This window comes from Rhipicephalus microplus, unplaced genomic scaffold, assembly GCF_043290135.1.
Source record: "Rhipicephalus microplus isolate Deutch F79 unplaced genomic scaffold, USDA_Rmic scaffold_47, whole genome shotgun sequence".
NCBI lineage: Eukaryota > Metazoa > Arthropoda > Arachnida > Ixodida > Ixodidae > Rhipicephalus > Rhipicephalus microplus.
The window spans coordinates 1,592,890-1,615,708 of NW_027464620.1; the positions used below are offsets into that span (position 1 = coordinate 1,592,890).

Here is a 22,819-nt window from a genome sequence, read left to right on the forward strand (position 1 = left end):
GCAAGTGCGAGAGACGCCGTAGTGGAGGGCTCCGGAAATTTTAACCACCTGGGGCTCTTTAACGTGCTCTCAAATCTGAGCACACGGGCCTGCTGAATTTTCGCCTTCATCGAAAATGCAGCCACCACAGCTGGGATTTTATCCCGCAACCCGCGGGTCAGTACCTTAGCCACGAGACCCCCGTGATGGAGCTAGCAACAGAATATCGCTATCAGGCTCAACTCTTGAAAGCCAAGCTGAACAGTGTCCTATAAAAAATAAGAATATTTATGAATAATAAAGTATATTATTATTATTATTATTATTATTATTATTATTATTATTATTATTATTATTATTATTATTTTGTTCCCGGTGGATGTAGCCGTACGAGAAAGTGAAGCGAGGGCAGGCTGGCAAGAAGACTTCGACACTGCCACGCAACAATGCACATGCCGGGGGCCACTATCCCGCAGAGCTGGAATTCACACATGAAAAATGAATCTCCTGTTGACTGGCTGATTCTTGCGGCACTGCCGAAGCAGGGTGGGGTTAGTTTAGCTTCTTTATGACCTAAGCCGCCTTTCGTAGTAACGACGTTTACAGCACCATCCTTTGAAAACATCTTGATGAACTTTTTTTTCCGCTAGTGATATCCCAAAGAGGGGAGATGAAGAAGGAGGAGTGAGGAGGAGTTGGCGAGAAAGCTTGTGAGAAAGGCAAGCGATTGCGCTTTCATGCAGACGCACTTAGAAGGAATACCAACCAACCACTATCGGGAACACGTTTCATCTCAGTGTTTGGTCCAGAACTACGCTCTTATTTCTGTCGTCAGCAATATTTGATAAAAAAGAAATACAAACAGAGGCAAGGCCTCTCGTTGAACGTCAAGTGCTTGCGATCGACATGCGCTGTGCAAGATTATTCTTGACACGTACCAAGGACAACAAAAATATCAGTGCCGTAAATTGAGGATGACGTATTGCTGAAGTGAACAGCTGATACACTTCCAGCTACCACGTTGCTCACGCAGGCGCATATTCAAAGATTGATGATCCACGCTTGATTTTCACTCGTCTTTCGGTCGAGTTACCGTGTGTACCAACAACCCTTGAAGAAAGTTTCCATCGTTTATGCAGCGTTTATTTGACTCTTGATTCCTGCTACTGAGAACCTAAACCAGGCTTTCGATGGTGCAACAAGAAAAAAAAAAGAAACCCCTTAAGTGAGTGCACACTGTAGTTTAATGAAGTATTTACGTCATGCAGCTACCTAACCGTGAATAGTTTGCTCGAGAGACAGGCCACAACCATGTTTTCATATATCTTGTCTCCTTCGTACTTTATTTTTCGTGGAACTTTTATCCGCAGTGATCAATACTTCGGCAAGGAGTTGTGGAAGGCCAGAAGGTTCCCTATGAAGGCTCTGAGGAAGTAATGGTGGTTTGCCCCCCCCCCCCCCCCTCCGCCTCTCTTTTGTCTATTGTTGGTATGTTCTCTATGCTTTCTTTTTTTTCACAAGAAAAACAGGTAAGTTGATTGTCAATTTTTTCAAACCAGTGCCCTTCACAACGAAAATCAACACTTATCAGAAAGCAGGCTCAAATGATCTGTCATCGCACTTTTAAAATTCTAACTATAGTGCTCCTCTTATAGGTTCGAGATAACTAAACTCTGGTAACTTTCCGCAGGTAAGTATGCCGGTGTTTGTTATTTTCAATTTTCACATGGGTGTAAGGCAAAGTATTTTAGGAGAAGCAGACCAAGGAAACATGAATGATCCAAGGTCACTTTACAAATTGATCAACGTGAGAACTGCCTCAAAGAAAGCGTTGAAGTCGTTAGCAGCGCTCTTTCGTCCTGCTATCTTTCGTATCATTAGTCTGTTTGACCCACATTGAGAAAACTGATAATTGCGCTAAGATTTGAAATAAATAAAGCACTGATGCACACCACACACCAGTGGTCAATTTCGCCTAAGCAGGAAAATTCAAAAGCTATAGAAGCATCCGATTGCAACTGTTGTCAATTGTAAATTGGTCACTCATTTAGATTTCCCATGTGAGCACTCCTTTCCACTGTTACACGACAAGAGTGGGAGGTCGCCGATTCTCAGCTGCATTATAACAGCATCTTCTGCTGCGGGTAAGTGCAAAACTTATTCTGAATTGGGATCATGGTCCAGGCTAGTGCATGAAGCTAGAGCTTACACTACCACATTCATGAAGCGTTTGCATTTTTTCTTTAATTTTTACTCTGATGACTCAATCTTACTCAATAAAATCGTTTTCGAAACTGTTCACGATGCTGCTCCTTACTGCTAACAGAATCTCACAGAACTCACTTTGTTTCGTTTATTCTTGTTAAAATTATTTAACTTTGACTTCAATCTTTATACGCCGCAAACAGTCAGAATAAGAAGGAAAGGCTAGTTTATGATAGCGCGTTGTCCTCCTAGGGTTTTGTTACAAAGAAAATAGGGTGCCTAGATCTCAGTTGTCCTTTAATTACGGAAAATTCAGTAGGTGCCTACTGAATTTGCTTTCTTGCCCCTCCAGCATCCGCGATGACAGTCAAAATGTTCTAAAAGATATACGCTGAGGCGAATATAAATTTTTGTATCACTCTTCTCTAATGAGAAGAGGCATAGTTGGAGCTCGCGAAAACTTTTATGACTTGCTCGGAAATTCCTGGTGGTGTCTTTTTTTCGCTCTGTTTTTGTAAAACAGATCTATAGCGCTGAAAAAACTGTTCATTTGCACTTTTGTTGCGTAACGTGTATGTCTCTCAAAGGGAGCTGCGCTCCAATCTTCTCTTTTATGGTCGACCATCTTGCTCTTTCGGTGTTCTTCATTTATCTGCCTGTTTCTAATTTTCTCTCTATCTCCAAATTTTGCATTCGTACTCTCTTCTAATTGCTCGTAATTTACGTGCCATAACCACAATATGATTGTGAAGCATGCCTAAGTGGTGGACTGCGAAATTATTTAAACTATCTGGTATTCTTCGAACTGCCCCCAAATTTACACATACGAGTGTTCTTTTCATTAAGGTCGCTTTTAATTGCGATCGCCGTTGCCGTGGCATGCCTGCAAAAAGGGTACGTAAGCATTGCATCTTTCCCCGTAGTAATAACGAGAACCAGCATCTTACTCAATTTCTAAATAATCTATTTTTATTGAATTATACGCACCGCCAAACGACAATTATAAAAGCTACCATGCTTTGGAACAAATAGGTGCACGATGCTCAGCAACTGGAATGACACTGTCGGCCTGCATGACGACTCGCGATTTGTGAGCCAACGGTGAAAGGCGAGTTTTCACTCGGGATTTCAATTCAATTCCGCTTAATTGTTCAAATCTCAGCACAGTGCGGGAGCAAGGTCTTATCTTGAATAAGATATCGTAATGAGTTTTATATCGGCTCAAAGGGGGTGCTGGGCGCCATGCGGGTCAGCCATCTCATTTCAACTGCTTATACCTGTACGGTGCGTTGAACCATCTATCTTTTTGCGTTTAATGCGAAGACGCAATGAACAGGTCCAATATAATAATTCACTTCCCAACCTGGTTTCCTTATATCTTCGTATTAGCATGTAGATATATGTGGATACGTGCCGACTGAACGTAGAAGGACGCTGAGGTTAGCGTATGGGAGTGAATAATTGTGGCGATGAAAAAAACTTGGTTCGCGAAATACTTTGGTGGGGCGCACGTAAGTAACTGAATAAAATTGTAGATGGTAACAGAGGTATACACATCGGTCGAAGCTTGCTCGTTTCTGTCCTATGAATTCCCAACTGAAGTAAATTTAACAGAAAATAGAGAGAAAGGTAAAATGACTATTAAAAACAATCCGGCACAACCCACACGCATCTCAGCTTGTGGAAGTAACGTGACAACGGTGTAATTTTTTATTGAGCGAAACGTTGCGAAATGATGCTGAAATATCAACAAGTGCACTACCATTTGTTTAATTGTTGCATATGTTTTGTATAATCAGTTGTTTGCAGTTGCGTAACAATTCCAACAGCAACATCGACGTTACCGATACTAGAAATGGTTGGATGATATGTAGCGCTTGTGCTTACGAGGATGGTAGCCCTGGATATTGTTACCTACGCCAACTAGAGGGTCTGACACTTAAACAATTGATGTTAATCGGACGTGACGCTCATATGATAGAAGTGTATATGTAATGTTTATAAAATTAAATAGTGAGCCTTGCAACCACAGTCACCAACACTACGCCTGCATAGTTTTTTTTTATTCCAAAGCCGTTCTTATTTTTGCCATGGTTCTGTAGTTAAAAAATTGATTGTCACACAGAATTCTAGGATTTGATTCCTATAATTAAACTCGGATTTCTGGTGTTTGCTTTCGTCGGGTCAACATTATCGGTGTCAGATCTTCTTAGCGCTTTCGCGTTTAAGTTGCCAATTCCTGTTTTCACCACTTCAGGGTAGATATAAACTGTCAATCACCTGCGGCGCATGCCCACATACCTCGATCTGTGGTTTGCGGGTATGTGCTATATGTGTCTAGAGGAAAGAATTTGTTGATGTCCGTGACGGCATTTTCACGTTAGTCATGCTATGAACAGGTAAACATATATATCAAACCCTCTTATCTCCCCATACTAGTCTTTACTGATTGATTGATATGTGGAGTTCAACGTTTCACAACCAGCATATAATTATGACAGACACGTAGTGGAGGGCCCCGGAAATTTTGACCACCTGGGGTTCTTGAACGTGCACCCAAGTCTAGGCACACAAGCCCACAGCGTTTTGGCCTCCGTTGAAAATGCAGCCGCCAAAGCCGGGATTAGACCGCGCGACTTGCGGGTCAGCAGCCGAGTACCTTATCCACTAGACCACAACGGCGAGGTTCCCATACTAATCGTGGTCTATCTCAAGTTACGGAGGTGATCCTGAGAGCACAAAGACGTAGATAGATAGATAGATAGATAGATAGATAGATAGATAGATAGATAGATAGATAGATAGATAGATAGATAGATTATATAGATAGATAGATAGATAGACAGATAGATAGATAGATAGATAGATAGATAGATAGATAGATAGATAGATAGATAGATAGATAGATAGATAGATAGATAGATAGATAGATAGATAGATAGATAGATTTGGCAGTACTCAAAAGAATGCTTTACATTTTAGAACAATCTAGTATGATACGAAAGGGGCAGTGAGCTTGATTTTGCGTGGCGTTGATGATTTTAAACGCACAAGAAAGGCAGGTCGTAGAGTTAGTTCAGATTGTTAGACTTAACACGAAACAGTAAGAAGGAACGCGAAAATTTGCCAGCAGAAAGAAAGGCAATGTTGAAGGTAGAGACTTGTTATTCTGAAGTAAGTCTCGTAAAGCTCTTCCTACAGACGAACGCGAAGTTGAAAAACCGCCCATTTTTTACGTGGGTAAAATCTAATTTATTCATGTACAGGCGGCAGCACAGGACTGCAATTCAAAATTTCCTCTCGGCTAAGAGAAAAATTCTGAGCAATGAAATAACAACGAGATAGAGATAAGAACTGCACATCCGAAAGAGAAGCATTTCCGATGGAGGCGGAAATGTTGCAGGCCCGTGTACTCAGATTTGGGTGCACGTTAAAGAACCCCAGGTGGTCAAAATTTCCGGAGCCCTCCACTATGGCGTCTCTCATAATCAAATAATGGTTTTGGGACGTTAAACCCCACAAATCAATCAATCAATCCGAAAGAGAAGCTGCGAAGTCTGCAATCTCGAAAGCAAATTTTTCACTACCTTTACTCGTACCCTAGAACACCGAACGAATGAAATCCCTTAGCGTGGAATGAGTATCGTCTTGCAAACCAGGAAGAGTCCCTTAGAAAGAACCAAGATTAATGCGCGGCATATGAGAGATGTCATTTGCCCACTGTTTCATTAGGCGGGCTGCTTTCTGCGCGGCACTTTCAAAATATGATTATCACTCGACTTTCGAGAACCATTGATCCTCAGTGAATTCTCATTCTCAGTGGCTTGCTCACACTCGTACTAATCATTTCCAGCATTCGTTTCTGCGACATTCGAAGCTTGGTGCTCTGCTGACCTTGTTATTTGCTGCGTTTGAGAAATTAGCGCTGTCTTGAATAGCATTAAAAGCAATCTTTGTAAAAATATGTGAACGAATAAATGAACAATTTATTAAAACTAGTTTGCTTATCCTTCAAAAAGTGCAGTTATCGGGAAGCCGTTGTAAAGGAGTTATTCTTTTTTTAGGGGCGAAGCTTCTTATAGCGGCAACCGTTCGTCCCTCGTAGCCGTTGTAGTATTAAGTAATAAGTATAACAATTTGACCTCCAAGGTGGTGCCGGTGAGAGATTTCTTCTGTGCGTTATTGAACAATAAAAGATAGTGCTCAATGTACATGCCAATGGCGGCTAAGGGGGAATGAGAGACAGGAAAATTTGGCTTTTAGTTAACGCGCATGCTGCGCATTTTTTATTGTTCAACAACGCACAGAAGACAAGAAAGGGTTGCTACGATATACTCGCTGGGCGTAACTTCCTAGGTTTTAGAAAGGTTTAGCGAGCGTTCGGCCGCAGTGCCATGAATACAGTGAACTAGTATACACCATCAACTCGAGGTGGGTAAAGGTGGCAAGTAGACACGAAGCGCAAGCCGTAAGAAAGTGTGCGTGTGCCTCCTGTCATTCAGTCCTTGGAATGTCCACTGGATGGGGAATATATGATGAAAAGATGCGAGATGGTGGTACTTGGAGTGTTGAATAGGTGGACGAACGGACACACAGACAGATGCATGGACGGACGCAGGAACGGATGCATGGACGAAAGTAGGGACGGACGCACAGATGAACGTGCGGACGCACGAAGAGACACACGCATGGACGGGCGGATGGACGCACGGGCGGGCACACAGACGCACGCATGGATGGACGGAAGCAAGAACGAATGGACGGACGGATGCTTCGCCCCACTATCCATCATTCACTCCAAGGATATGCTGCCATTTTTTTCTTTGAAGTAAAAAGATAGGGTATGTGCAAAAATTACGCGAAATAGGCACGAGGAACGTAATATTATTATGTGTAGTTTTACGTGCCAGAACCAGCACATTATTACGCGTGGATGACAGTGGAACTTTCAACCATTTAGTCCTCTTAAAACGCTCTGACATAGCATGGTACATGGGCTTCTAGCATTACGACAACCTTAAAATGGGACTGCCGTTGCCGGTCGGGTCAGAAGCCTAGCATCATATATTAACGCCATCGCGACAAACTAACGTGTGTTTCCATGCAATAATTAATCCTTTGCGCATTTTACTAGCGAATTCAATCATTGAAGTGTGGCAGCTTGGGCTAGTTGGTACGACATGACGATAGTTATAGCGCGAGAACATAACGACCACGCAGATACCTTTGTGTCCGTCTTGTCTGTGCATCGTCGTTCTGTTCTCACGCTATAACTATCGTCGGTCATTCAATTGTGCTTATAAGCAAACATTGCCGAGTCTATGGTTTTGTGCAGTTTTTTCTTCATATTCAATGTTTAATCTTTTGAGAAAAATGTGCTCTAGTGCATGGACCAAATATTTTCTCTAATTACCTTATTTTACAATCCTTTGAGCAATGGACTAGATATTGACTTGAGGTACCCATGACAAAAAAAAAACCCTTCACAGAATTATCAAGGACAGGGACATATAAAGTTCATTACCTTACTTCACGCGTAGAGGGGTTAGCTGTTACGGCATTTCATAAATTTTGAATAACCAGCAGACCCAACAGTTACTGGTGTTTGCCATGTTATGCAATTAGTCTGCCACTAACTCAGCCGACATACTATGATTTTATTGCCTAATATTATAACCTGGTGGGGAACAATATACTTCACAACTTCTTGGAAGCGGTTCGGATTTCGCAATTTGCGCAATGCTTTAGGACTCACAAGCAGTTGCAACGTAAGTGAGGTTGCATTATCGGACAGAAAAGTGTATATATATATTTGTTCGCAGAGGTGTCCGAAGGGGCGTATTATTTGTGGCGTAAATTTAAATAAATTCTTTCAATATGGCGCTTCTCAAAACATGGGAACTTTTCTGAAGCGTGGTCTTTTATTAACCGCTTAGAATCACGTGTTTTTTACATGACCGGTTCCTGTAGTTCTGCGAAAATGCTCTTCCTAAGTGTTGGCTCCGCCTGAAAGAAGTCAACGAAGTGTGAGACATTCTGCGAAGACCGCAACACGATTCTGACAACGAACATGGCGCTCAGAACAATAAGTTTTGAAAACGTCCATTTTCACGCCACAGTTAAATGAGGTGAAGATAATAGGGGTTGTTGAGGTAGCAATGATGGCAGATACAGTGCACTGAATTTCGTCGTATGTATCTATCTGTGTAGCGTGGAGTAAAATGAGGCACGGAGAAAACGTGAAATTTGCCTTTGGCGACTTCTGTAGCCAATACAAAAAGTACTTTTCTTCGTTTCTATATTCCAGCAATAGGTGTTGGTAGTTGTATACCTTTTTATGCGTAAAAGTTTGCCATTGCTTACAGCATTCGCGTTGCGAATATTACATGGCTGGTGTCGGTGCGCTTGTGATCCGTCTAAAAAGGACGAAATTTTGCTCGGCGAAATTTTTCGATCTGTGCGTGAAGCTACTTTGACGGCAGTACAACAACTTACGATCACCCTTCCACGCTGCTAAGACTCAGTTCTTGCCTGCGCCGTGCAAGATATATCCATTAAGAACTACCTCTGGTTAGCCTGGCTGCTACACTATTCATCTTCCACTTTTTTTTTCAAGCTAGTTGTGTGTTCAGGCTGCGTCCTTCTTTTTATTGAAAAGTGATGTCATAAAACCTGAGGGCCGCGAGTTATTTGACGTATCCATGTGGGAGGTGGTGGCCAGATACTGCACCAGGGTGGCCAATCCTTCTCTGGTGAGGGAGTGCGTTCCCGGCGGTGGTTACCGGTGAGGCCGCACCCCAGGCCTCGTAATGCAGTTCCATCACCACGCGGATTTTCTTTTTTTTTAATCCGGTTGGGAACTGCGCAGCACCGGGATTTGAACCACGGGCCCTTTGCATGCGAGCGACGCGGATGCTCTAACCACTACGCCATCGCTGTGCCGTCAAATAACTCACGGCCCTCAGTCTCCGGCAGCTGCGAAGCAACTGACCACGGCGGCGGTCAGATCTGCAACGCAGCAGAGGGTGCTAAGAATCTCTGGATCCGGACAGGCCGCCACTGGAGCCTGAACTTGGCAACGTTTAACGCTAGAACCTTATCTAGTGAGGGAAGTATAGCTGTTCTGTTTGAGGAGCTAGAGGGTGTTAAATGGGATATAATAGGGCTCAGTGAGGTTAGGAGGACCGATGAGGCCTATACGGTGCTACAGAATGGGCATGTCCTTTGCTATCGGGGCTTGGCTGATAGAAGAGAACTGGGAGTGGGGTTCCTAATTCACAGAAACATGGCTGGCAACATAGAGGAATACTATAGCATGAATGAAAGGGTGGTAGGTATCGTAATTAAGCTGAATAAGAGATACAAGATGAAGGTGGTACAGGCTTACGCGCCTACATCCAGCCATGATGACGCTTCAGTTGAAAGCTTCTATGAAGACGTGGAATCGGCAATGAGTAGGGTAAAAACACAGTATTCAATACTGATGGGAGACTTTAATGCAAAGGTAGGGAAGAAGCAGGCGGGAGACCAAGCAGTAGGAGATTATGGCATCGGTACTAGAAACGCCAGAGGAGAGCTACTAGTAGAATTCGCAGAACGCAATAATTTATGAATTTTGAATACCTTTTAAGAGCAAAAAGCTTGTTGGCATTCGCTGATCATTTTCCCAGAATGGCTTGGCAAAGAAACTGTTTTGATTATGTGGCAGCATTTTGTTTGGGATGTGCAAATAGTAACATTTTCTTTTAGATTTGAATACGCTTTTTATGTAACTCTTATTTGGCTCTCAATTTTACATATATGATTTTATGGCCGAATTTAATGTACATTTACAACGAAATGTAGCCCACAAAGCACATTTACTCTGCAAGATTTAGCGCATGAAGTTATGCAACACTTCCGCAGAATACCCAAGATTGACTGATGTGCAGACAGTGAAGGAAGCTCACAGTAGTTACACATGTGAAGGCACTTCACAAAGTGGGAATATCCTAACCTGCCATTCCCTTATTTTAACATTATAAGAACCAAATGCCTAAGTTATATGTAGGCTTATGCGACCACAATGAGATGTGCATTGAATATGGGCTACGTGTATTTTAACTCTCCACAATGCTCTTGCCCATTGTATAATAAAATAATTTATTCGATTGAGATTGCGTGTGTGATATGAATAGTGGGGTACAGTCCGGAACCTTTTTTTGTGCTGACATGTACGATGAGTCACGTCTAAATAACTCGCACACTCGACCTGTGGATTCAATTTCGACAAATGATGGCTGGGCTCATCGCAATGGTCTTGATTCTAGTGTCTGGTGTTTTTTCAGGTTGTAAGTCCATGCGATGAAGGGCTAAATTTGTGGCTCAGCTTCTGGCGAAACCTTTGCTCATCATCTGTTAGTATAAACCTACTGTCTGTGAACATGTCCAAACATTTTCATACATCTAGTAAATACTACCGTTACTCAATCACTATAGCCACAAATGAGCCTAAAAAGTGGTACATGTAAACTTTGTAACCTACAGTGTCTGACTTCCTAATACGTCGGAGCTCAAATGGACTTGCTACTTGTTCGCATTTTGTTTTAAAGGATTCACGCTGCAGCTGCATCTTGCATTGCTTTTTGTTTCTGTTTTACAGTTTAGAGGTGCAATATGTTTTATATTGGCGGTGTTATCACTGCTGTTTCTCGACTTTGATGACAAGGGAGCTCTGCCAACAGAGCACCGTATCCTTGCTGTTTTATGCATGATATTTTAGAAAGCCTGTAAAGTCAATGCGAGCAGCAGCCTACAAAGTGCAAGCAAATAGTGCTCAATGTAGAATCGGTGTAGTTGATTTGGTCGTCGGCTTGCTTGAACTAGCACATTATGAAGAAATTACTGATGCGTGTTTCTTGACCAACCACCACAAATGATCCTTATGGTCTGTGGAATCTGCCCTGTGTAATGGTTCAGTACTTGCATGAGTGACACGATGCATTAAAGAAAATCCGTAAACTGGGTGAGGGTGTGTTCGAGCTGGCGTTTCGACAAGTCCACTTGTCAAAACATCAGCTCGAGCACACACCAACGTTTATGGATCTTTTTATTGCAAGCTTCCATCTTCCCCTCTGTGTCGTTTTTTTTTTGAAGGAATAGACAACACAAAGATTTCTTCGCTTGCTGCAGTGACCATGTTTCCTTATGTGAGCATTTTATTTAGTTACGCTTGCTTGATTGTGAAGGAGTTGCCTACTAGCCTTATTTTATATAAATTCTGATTCGTTGCTGAAGCATTCATTGCTTTGGCGAAACAGACCTTTTTTTTAAATGTCGTACTAGTATGGGTAATGTGTCATCTGCTAAATACTTTCTAGATCTTTCAAAGGTTGTTGGCATTTAAAACTTGACTCCTAAAGTTTTATAACACTCGTGCATTAAGATTTTATTTTGTTGTGAGGTAAATTTATAAAGTAAATGGGAGTTTTATTCTTTAGAGTCATTTGCCTTAACTTAATTTCTGTGTATCTACATGCACCGATCATCTGAACAGCTTTGCATTGCTTTGCAATAAAAGTAAGTTCATTTCTCATAAGCTGAACCTATGTTGAGACTAATTGATTTTCAGGATTGTGTACGTCGACATTAAAGGAAGTGCGCAGCACTTGCCGACATGATTTTTCTCGGTGACTACAGTGTCTTAAATCCTGCGCATAAACGCATGACTGACATTTCCAGAATGAGCAGGAATGTAGCAGGGGAAGTTTTAGTGTTCATGAAATCAGCGCCTGGTAAGAACAAAAATAAGGTGCAGCATTTCTGTCACACCTTGACAAAATCTCCGCTGAGGGCTACCAGCACCATGGGTTAAGCCACGCGTTTTATTATGTGGTCTCCCTTCTTGGTCTTCCAGATCACAAGGTAAGGGGCTTTGTTTGTCATTTAAAAGTAGGTTTTGACTATTTCATTTGTTATTAAGAATTATAAAAAATACCTTTCATTACAGCTCTGCCAACTCCTTCTGTAGCAGAACAATAAAATTACAAGGAGAGCATGGGTCGGCAAATTAAAGTTGCTCAGACTCACTCACACGCTATATTTTTTGCTAAATAAGACTCGTCTTACCAAGTTCTATTTTACTTGGCTCACTTAAGCTCGTAAATACCAAATTTCTAATCAGCAAAACTAGCTCAGACTTGAGTTAATCTTAATCTAAGGACGTCGACTCTGGACCATGTCTTCCAACCTGTGATAAACATACATCACAGAAGCATACTTATCTGCAGAGATGTGTGTGTATATTTTATCGTTTGGAGTTTTCTCATATATATGCAACTGCAAGCAGGAACTAGCCATGTGTGTCACTTGCTCACTCTGTTAAAGCTAAAAGGCATTTCTATTCTGACCCTGCCTGCAACTCATTTACTGGACATAATAAACAGTCTCCGGCTCTACATATCCCGCGTGTTCTCGCGTGTGTGGTTGTACTAGAACTGTTGCATGCTTTACTTGTTCTGCTTGACCTGTCTGCAGCATTTTACACTCTTCTTTTTCATTACACTATGTTGTTTTTATGGTCATGTAACTTTTCATTTTAAAGTTGTTGTTGTGGTATCAATGAGTGCCACTTCGTAGCATCTCTTTCATGTCCAAGCACTTTTGTAGGCAGAGCAGTAGTTCTTAAAAGCGATATAAGCGTCCTAGGTAACATTTCGGCTTTGAAGAGCATACTAAACACTGGAAAGTCGATAGCCTAGTGGTCTTCTTAGCCGTAGTACAACATGTGTTCAAACGAAAGCTTGTCAACAAAGCCACTTACCTCTTGCCTTTGTCTTTCAGGGTGGTGCGCTACTTCTAGCGCTGACCTTGTTACTCCAGACAGTCTTTCGAACCCTGTCTCGCACATTGGCTGTCGATGTTGGTGGGGCCAAGCGTTTGAACGCGCTGTCAAGCGTCATATCTACTGTGCTTTTAGCACCGCTCCTGCTATTTGTTAAAGTCCCATCTTCCATGGTGAGCACTCATTTTTTGTCAGATGGCTTGGTTCCGTCCTTGTGATTCACTAATGCAGTGCGATTCAGTTGCGATGATGGCTTGTACAATTAACATTTTTTATAATGGTTATTCTATGCACAACGAATTGCATTGTAGCCTTTCTAATTCCCCTTATTCAAGTTAGCCTTTTGTGTTGCATATTTATCTGTCATATACCAGAAGGCAATGATATCTTAGCTTTCTGAAATCTATCAGTTTTAAATATTGCATATGAAACAAAGTATTAAGATAGTGCCCGTATGACTATGTTTCTGAGACTGAAATTTTCTTGCATGTACTTTTGAAAGCCTTCAAATGACATGCAATTTCAGCGAATACAAAACATACATGAGGTAACTGCATGAATCACTCAATGTAATTACTCACTTACCTGAACAAGGCACACTTTTGAACTCGGGTTTCAGACTTATTTGCTATTTCATGCACCTCTTTCCCAATTTATGTTCGCTGTTGCATTAGTGGTAGCAGCTTATTATCAAGAGCAGTTCCTGTGGTGCACTTTCTGTAGTTGTGTAATGTAACTTTGCATTGGAAGTCATGAGGCTAAGTTCTCTATCATTGCTTAACTGGTAGTGCTTAACTGGAGTAAAAAGAGCCTTCTTTCTTTCTTTTTTATTTAGTATTGAGGTGACCTTAGTTGAATAGTGCATGAGAAATACGTAAAGTACTGCATATCTGTTGGCTCCTTGAAAACTTTGGATGAAAGGGGACAAGTGCAACAGGCTGTATTTGATTAGTCTCAATTTATCCCGTTCCCAGCACAGTTTTTAATTAAGAAGTCAAATAATCATTCACCAACAAGCGTGGTTTGAACTCTCTCTTCTGTGTGTTTGTATTGTTCGATTTCAGATGTTTTCATAAAACACATATTGGTCTGTATCATTTATTTATTTATTTATTTATTTATTTCACAATACTGCAGGCCAGCATGGCCCAGGCAGGAGTGGAATTACAGAAAAAAAAAGAATACAGAAATCAGTGACAACAATACTGGCAGCGCAAGCAATATGGCGCTGTCGCTAAAAAAAAAAAAAAAAAAAAAGCACAAACAATTTATCACAACACTCGTAGCATAACAGTTTAACAGCAATATGACAGCAATATAACAGTTTATAACGCAGCATAACAGCAATATAACAGTTTCAATGATTCAATATTCAATACAACACAAATATTGCTCAAGGACTTCGTCAAAATCGTCTGCCTCGCAAACGAACTTAGGTAGACTGTTCCAATCCGAGACAGTGCGGGGGAAAAAACTCTGTTTGAATGCCTCTGTTTTGGCAAAAATGTGTTGTAGGGTGTGTTTGTGAGTGTTGCGCGTAGTTCTCGCTGTAGTGGTCTTTAAATATGAAGGTGCAGACATACCAAGTTTTCCGTTAAAAATATTGCGCAAGAATTTAAGTCGACTGATTTTTCTGCGGACAGCCAAGGTGGGGATGTTATTAGCATTCATGAGTTGAGTTGGTGAATCTAGTCTTTTGTACTTATTGAATATAAATCTGATGGCTTTCTTTTGTAGCGCTTCTAAGCTCTGTATGTCTTTTTTCGTGTACGGATCCCATACAACGGACGCATACTCCAATTTAGGTCTGATAATTGCATTATACGCTTGAAGTTTAACATTCACAGTTGCCTTTGCAAGCTTCCTTTTCAAAAAGCACAGCTTCCGAAAAGCTGAAGTGCATATTGACGAAATGTGTGCTCGCCACGTCATATCACTTGAAAGAGTGATCCCTAAATACTTATACTGCGTTACCGATTGAATGGGTGAGCCATGAATATTGTAGGTAAACACACTAGGATTTGTTTTTCGCGTTATATTTATGAGCACTGTTTTATCAACGTTTAATTCCATGTCCCATGCTGCGCACCAGCATTCAATGTTGCGAAGAGCTTGCTGTAATAGGTTATGGTCGTCAGAGCAGGTTATTTCTTTAAACACAACACAATCATCCGCGAAAAGCTTAATAGACACTGTGTCAGGGATTGCTTGCACTAAATCATTTACATATATAAGGAATAATAGTGGCCCCAACACACTTCCCTGTGGCACACCAGAAGTGACATTGAGCATCCCAGATACACTAGATTTAATTTCGACGAACTGTTTTCTATTAGTTAAATAAGATTCAACCCACTTAATAAGATAAAGCGGCAATCCTATGTTACGTAATTTCAGAAGTAATTTACTATGCGGAACCTTATCAAACGCTTTAGAAAAATCGAGTAAAAGTATATCAGTTTGCCCTGATCGATCTAAAACTGCCATAAACTCATGGATAGTTATAACCAATTGCGTTGTTGTGGACAATCCCTTCCGAAATCCATGTTGGCAAGGGGACAAGATGTTATTATCCGCTAAGAAGCACTGAATATTGTGAGCCACTATGTGTTCTAGTAACTTGCAACTTACTGAAGTTAAGGAAACCGGTCTGTAATTAGAAACAATTGATTTATCTCCCTTCTTATGGATGGGCACAACACGCGCAATCTTCCAGTCACCCGGAACTTCACCACTACGCAATGATTTATTAAATACCTCTGTCAAGAAATCAGTTATCTGTGTAGAATAGCGCTTTAAAAATGTATTTGGGATTTGGTCTGGTCCTATACTTTTTTTGGTGCTCAGTTTTCTTAGCAAAATCAAAACACCCTCCCTTGTGACAGTGGGAATGTTCACATCGTTAACAATAGCTGGCAGAGGTACATAAGCATTGGAAAAAGTGAAGACGCTGTGAAAATATTCATTGAATGCCTGCGATATTAAGAAGCCGTCAGTTTCGTATTTGCCGTCCAGTTTAATTCTATTCACTGTTTCATTGGTTTGAGCCAGAAATCTCCAGAATTTAGCAGGATCTTCTTTAATGAATGAAGGGAGAGTGACTTGATAGTAATGTGTCCTAGCATCATTTACTTTGGTTGCCAAATTTCTTTTCAAAACCTCAAATTTTTCGGGTGCTACGTTTTTACGCTTTCTAAGTCGCTTGATTCTGCGTTTAATGTGGATAATCTCCCGAGATATCCATGGATGTTTACGGTTCTTGCGTACCCTCCGGAAGGGGACAAACTGCTGAATGGAGAACCAGACCGCACTTTTAAATCGCATCCACAATGCATGGACATCATCATGCGTGCTGTAGCTTAGTACACTGTCTAAGTAATCTGTGATTGCTGTATCATCAGCGCGATCAAAATCTTTGACATCCACTGAATTTGTACTCGAACGCACTACAGAGCATCGATAAGGCCAAGAGAAAAACAACAAACTGTGGTCTGACACTCCTTTTTCAACTGTGATAACACCATTTAAAAAGATATCGCTGACAAAGAATAAGTCCAAGACAGCACTGTTACGCGTAGGCTCACAGACAATTTGGTCAAGGTTCAGAGCTAACATTGCGTCTAGAACAACATCACTCGATTTATATTGCCCGTAAGCTAAGTTCTTCCATTTGATAGCTGGAAGGTTGAAGTCACCTGTGATCATGATGTGACGTGTACGGTTTAAAAGAAGATGGTCGTAAAGCTGTTCGAGAAAAGAATCTGAGACTTCCGGGGCTTTATAAACAACACAAAGCATAAAGGTTAAACCATTTACAGTGACGTTGAGGAACAGGCTTTCGTGATCGGCAATCTGATTGATCAAACATACATCAATACCAAGTTTACAAATAACCGCAACTCCTCCGCCACGTGTGCCTCGATCACGCCTGTGCATCTGATAGCCGGGAGGAATAATTTCGTCATCTCGTATACCATCATGCAACCAAGTCTCAGTGATAACAACCACATGAGGGTCGTACGTCAAAAGCAATAGTTCTAATTTATCCGCTTTGTTCACAATGCTTCTTGCGTTGAAAGAGAGCATACGAAGGTTCTTAAATGCAGACGGTGAAAGCTACGCTGTTTGCGTAGGATCTTTGCCAGATCGAACAATGACACGCGTGTTCGAAACATCATCCCATGCGTAGAACTGTGAATCAACACGCAATTTATCCTTTACCAGCGCAATCCTCTTGCCTTGCTCTTTCTCGACTTTGGCGCTTTGCCATAGCAGTTTTCGTTTTCTTAGCGTGTCAGCAGAAAAGTCATTTTGCACGGAAATTTGTGTTCCCTTCAGCGTTTTGCAGTTCCGCAGCACTTCCTGTTTTTCCGTATAATTTTGAAAAAACAGAATTACAGGTCGCTTTCCAGCACGTTTTCCCAAACGGTGTATTCTAGCAACAGACAAGCACTTTACGCCGAGCCTATCCTCGAACACCTCTTTTATTACTTTCTGCCGTAGAACATCCTCCGTTTCATTCGCTCGCTCCTCTATGCCAAACACAACAAGGTTCGACATCCGACTCCGGTCTTCCAGCTCTGTAAGCTTTTCCTGCTGCAGCATGAGTGTTTGCTGAATTTTTTCAACCGAATTGTTGAGAGTTTCAAAACTGTCCACTTTCCGGGCTATTTCTCTTACATTTGTTTCTAATTTGGTCATTCGGGTCGAGAAAGAGCTAACACTTTTCTCGGCGACTTCCAACCGCTGTTTAAGCTCTGCTAAATCTTCCCTAATAGCCTGCTGGCCCTGTATCAGTGTCTGGAGCATTTCAGTATTGGTAGGACCTGGATTCAATTCCACATCACCACAAAGTAGCAGTTTGCACACATGGTAGCACTCGTACGCCAAAGCAATCAAAGTCCGTGGGCACGGCACGACAACAACACCTCTTTCATCACTACAGTATGAACCAACACAACTAACCTGGAACAAGAATGCGGGACGCATGGTTAATGGTCCGCTTCTCGAGTTTTCGCCGTGCCCACTGAAGAATCCGATTTGAAGCTGTTCTTTTATATGCGTTGAACTGGCCGATGTCACGCATGCGCTGCCGATATCCTGTCCAAGACACGAGGTCCAGTTGATGGCAAATTCCGTGAAGTTGTCGCCTGTTCCATAAGCATGCAAAGCGCAGGTGCGATTCGGCGGTGTCCAAGAAGCAGCGACAATTGGCAGCAAAGCCATCTGGAACAAGAATGCGGGACGCATGGTTAATGGTCCGCTTCTCGAGTTTTCGCCGTGCCCACTGAAGAATCCGATTTGAAGCTGTTCTTTTATATGCGTTGAACTGGCCGATGTCACGCATGCGCTGCCGATATCCTGTCCAAGACACGAGGTCCAGTTGATGGCAAATTCCGTGAAGTTGTCGCCTGTTCCATAAGCATGCAAAGCGCAGGTGCGATTCGGCGGTGTCCAAGAAGCAGCGACAATTGGCAGCAAAGCCATCTGGAACAAGAATGCGGGACGCATGGTTAATGGTCCGCTTCTCGAGTTTTCGCCGTGCCCACTCTACCTTATGTGGGGTGTAAATGACATCTCAGCAGAGGTAGTGTTTTATGAAAATTTTCAAAAAGTGATAACGCTGAAAGCACAGGGACTAAGGTAGAGGGAGGACAGCACCATGGCTTCATAGCATGTAACAAATCCACTAGCATAAGAGTCTGTTCTCTTCAAAAAGCGCTCTCGTAGCTTCATTACAAAGAGTGCAAAGTGTTGAAAGTGTTGTGGAAGCTTGTAAAAATGAACTTTTCTCAATAAGTACATAATATATAGTAGCACCTTCAAGTGACAGATGCAATCACTGACAGTAAAGTCATAATGAAAGCCTTATCTTTTCAGCATTGGCAGCATTGTTATGAGAAAGTTAATTTGTAAATTTTTTTGACACTGAAATTATATTCAAATAGAACTGCTGGGACTTGAAGGGCTTCAATTTTAGGCTGTCTTAGTATGAGCCGCATTCATTTTATTTTTTCACACTGGCTTCTTCCGTCTGTTTTCAGAATGGGGAAGCTTTGCAGGTACCCTTTTTCGTACTTCCGCTCGCCTTCTCTGGCCTGGTTGTCTTTGTGCTGGACTATTACGTGGAATCTGTGTGCACACTTCGCCTCGATTCCTGCATTACTGCCAGGCTGGGCTCGTTAACAGTGTTTGCGGCTGCCCTGCTGCTTGCCTTCTTCTGGGGCACCAGTGGTCACACAGGCCACACTTGGACGGGTCTGACGTCGGGGCAGCACTCACTGTCTGGTGGTCTCATCTTCGCCTGGGTCATGTTCATGTTTGGTGAGTGTCGTGAAGATAGGAATGACCGTCCGTTCATAAATCTTTCAACGATGTAGGAAAGTAAGAGGAAATGTTTGCATAATTCTTTGAAAGATTAAAAGTTAGTTCATTTTAACTTACGGTTAATTCTAACTTACGGTTAATTGTAAGTGATGTCCTGGTCTCGGCCCAGTCCTGTGTAGTTCTAAGCGGGGAAACTGCCGATAATTCGAATGCGTCGATATCCACAATGGTAAATTTTAACTGGGAGCCCACTGCCTTTATTTGTTTTCTGCAGAAGGTGGCCCAGAGGGATCACAATGTGTTGTATAACCAAACCAAATTCAATAGAGTTTCAGAACAAGAAAATGGCAGCACATTACCGCAGCTGCGAATTCGGACACTTTGCTGGAGCTTATGGACAAGCTGCAAGTAATGCTCATGGAGGCACTGCAGGAGAAGCGCTAGCAAATGCAAATTACTATTTCCTTTTAATTTTCATTGCATTTATTTACCCTGCCAGATAAAAGCTTAAATACTAGTGTCATATCTTCCTAAATCAGGACTCACTGCCCACATAATATGATGTCGCTGCTTGTTTTGCACATATCCTTCACTTTCACTGATTTACATAGTTCTGTTCACTGTTTAGAGCTCCATGAGCTTAAATCACAAAATAATCTGCCACAAATGTGTAGCAGCGCCTCATTTGTGATGACTAGTCCCAAAATGGCTTCGCTGGGTTCTGCCCGCACAGTGTTGCAGTCTCTCTGTTCATTTTAACGCCCATCCGCTAATTTGAATTCTGCTTCGTTGAAACAGTTTTATAGTCCCCGTTGAGTTTAAATTAGCGAGCTTTTACTGTATCTAGAATCGATTGTTGCCCAGCCACCATTGTTATGCCTTTTTGTTAAAAACGACCTGTAATAGATGGTGCATATATGTTGGGAGCTCAGTTTAGGGAAGTAATACACTTGGCAGCTTGAGAACACGAGTGCGTTGACGTTCATTAAGGAGCAAGAACAGGTTCGCTACGCAGTAGCGAGGATGTATTGAAGTGGCATTGTTGTCATTATCACACAGACATGGAGTTGTGAGTTGACTTGCAACAGCTGTAATCGGCAGAAAATCGGTTCAAGGAAGAGCGAATGAACCTTCACATCATAGTCCTAAGAGAATGCTTGTTCGTTAAGGTGATGCTCACGGGTACTTTATTCCCAGAAGAGAGCGGAAGATCTACTCTTTTGGTCGGCTTACTTTCAAGTGCGCAGGTTGCATGATGAATAACAGCGTGTGATTAGGTGGCAAGTTTCACTATTAATATTTTTAGTAGGATCTCATTAAATGGAACCTGAAGAGACAAGGAAGATAAGTTCCATATTACAGGAGCTTTATTTACTGAGAGATAGACATGAACAATGATGCAAAATGCTCCCTTGTTTATCTCTCTCTAGTCACATGTTCAGCCCTACCATTTATGCCCCTAGACATGCTGTAAAGACAACATAACATCGATTGCATATTTGGCTCTATCGGGAGTTGCAGTGAAATTTTGTTATTGAAAAGGTGAATTCCATGAAAAAAAGTTCTTAAAGATGCAGTTAAGCGTTATTAGAGTTTGTGAGTGGCCCCGCCGTGGTGATCTAGTGGCTAAGGTACTCGGCTGGACCCACAGATCGGGGGTTCGAATCCCGGCTGCGGCGGCTGCATTTCTGATGGAGGCGAAAATGTTGTAGGCCCGTGTGCTCAGATTTGGGTGCACGTTAAAGAACCCTAGGTGGTCGAAATTTCTGGAGCCCTCCACTACGGCGTCTCTCATAATCATTTGGTGGTTTTGGGACATTAAACCCCACATATCAATCAATCAGTTTGCGAGTGTTTATTAGTAACTTTCGTAAGATGGCTGGTATTCATGCTTTTTGCCTGTTGGGCTGGTTCAACATCGCGAGTTTATTGGTGACAGCTTATCAGGTTTATTTCTTGGGGCAGTTATAGCATTTTACGTTGGTCTGAAGGCTAAAAGAACCGAGTTGTCTTTGTGCAAATGTCCAAATTATTCAAAACAGATAACAGGTAATAATCATCTCTCAAAACGCCTGAAGCGTTGCAGCCACTTTGCCGAGAGAACTGTAAATGTAGATTGTAGGCGATGCTTAGAAAAGAGAAAACTGGATCGCATGAGGCAAGAGCACATGGTTATCTTGAAGCTCTTAACAGATCATTCTTAACAGTAATATACTTTTGGGCAAGTTTGTACTTCATTCGACACTTTGTTGCCTCTCTCTGTCTGTTTCTCTCTTCCATTTCATAAATTTTTTTCGAGTAATATGTACTAGTTAAAGCTGTTCATCATCACTGCATCAACTCATAAAGCAATTTAAAAAATAAATTTACACGGTTTCATTCGACTCGCCAACTTGTACTAAGTTTTAAACATTTTCAGTTGGCATTAGTTTATTCACTGTTCTTCTAAGCATGGTGTGATTAGGGCCTCTGTAATCTCGAACTCTGATTGCTGTAAGAGATTCATTTTTTACCATTCCTTTTTGGTTCCTGCAGCAACGCTGATTCTTAGCTCGCCTGACCTGATGGGAACAAAGGGTACATTGGTGGGCTACTCCAGTGGTGGTGACCCACTGTACAACTTCAACGGTGATGCATTTCACACGGGGCCGGGCTACTCCATGTTGTCCGTGCTTAGGTCTGGTCTGACACAGATTATGAAAGAGTCGGACTCGAGGCAGATATTCTATTTCCTCTGCATCAATCTGGTAAGCCTCACCTTCACACCATTTTTTCACGATTGTGATAAACAATAGCAGTGCATGTGTAGCATCCACTTTACTGTGACCGCACTACAAGCTGCTTGTGGAAGTTTTAAATAGGCAAAGGTTAGCTTCTATTTTAGCTCAAGTTGGAGATCAGCGTGCATGTAGCGTGGTCGAATATTTCTTATACAGGTTTTATTACTGCCTAGTTATTTTCTGGTGTCATGGCTAGCGGTTACATAATTACTAAGCTTGTGCCAATATTACTTTTTTTTTGTTCAAAGCAATGTCTAAGGAAATTGTAATTAATATCAAACAATTTCAAAGCAAATTTGATTAGTAGCAGCATTTAAATAGTATTAGTCTGCAAGTTACGATAAAGTATGCTTTACATAGGTGTGTGAGAATATTCGAGCACTTTGAATGTTCGAACAAATTTTATAGTATGTGGTGTACACGTATCCCGAAGGACTACGGCCACCAACGTGGGTCCGGTCTTAGCGAGCCGCAGGGCACGCGTTAACCGTCGCCGTGGCGAGAACACGATACTGCTCAGAGTCGCAACACTTTATTGTGGCAATACCAAACGCAGTACAGCCCGTTGCAAAAGGGGACAGCAAATAGGCTTATCCACGCCACGGGCACAAAGTACCACACAGGGTGCCACGAGCACGTCTCCGCGGTAAAAGTGATCCACGGAGACACCGGGACCAAGGCCCGGTTGCTCGAGAGAGGGCAAAGG

General features: G+C 42.0%; 1 pseudogene; it reads left to right on the forward strand.

Moving 5' to 3' along the window:
- Nucleotides 1-425: 425 nt before the first annotated feature.
- LOC142788201 (proton-coupled zinc antiporter SLC30A5-like) overlaps nt 426-22,819 on the forward strand; it is a 48,674-nt pseudogene continuing 26,280 nt past the window's right edge.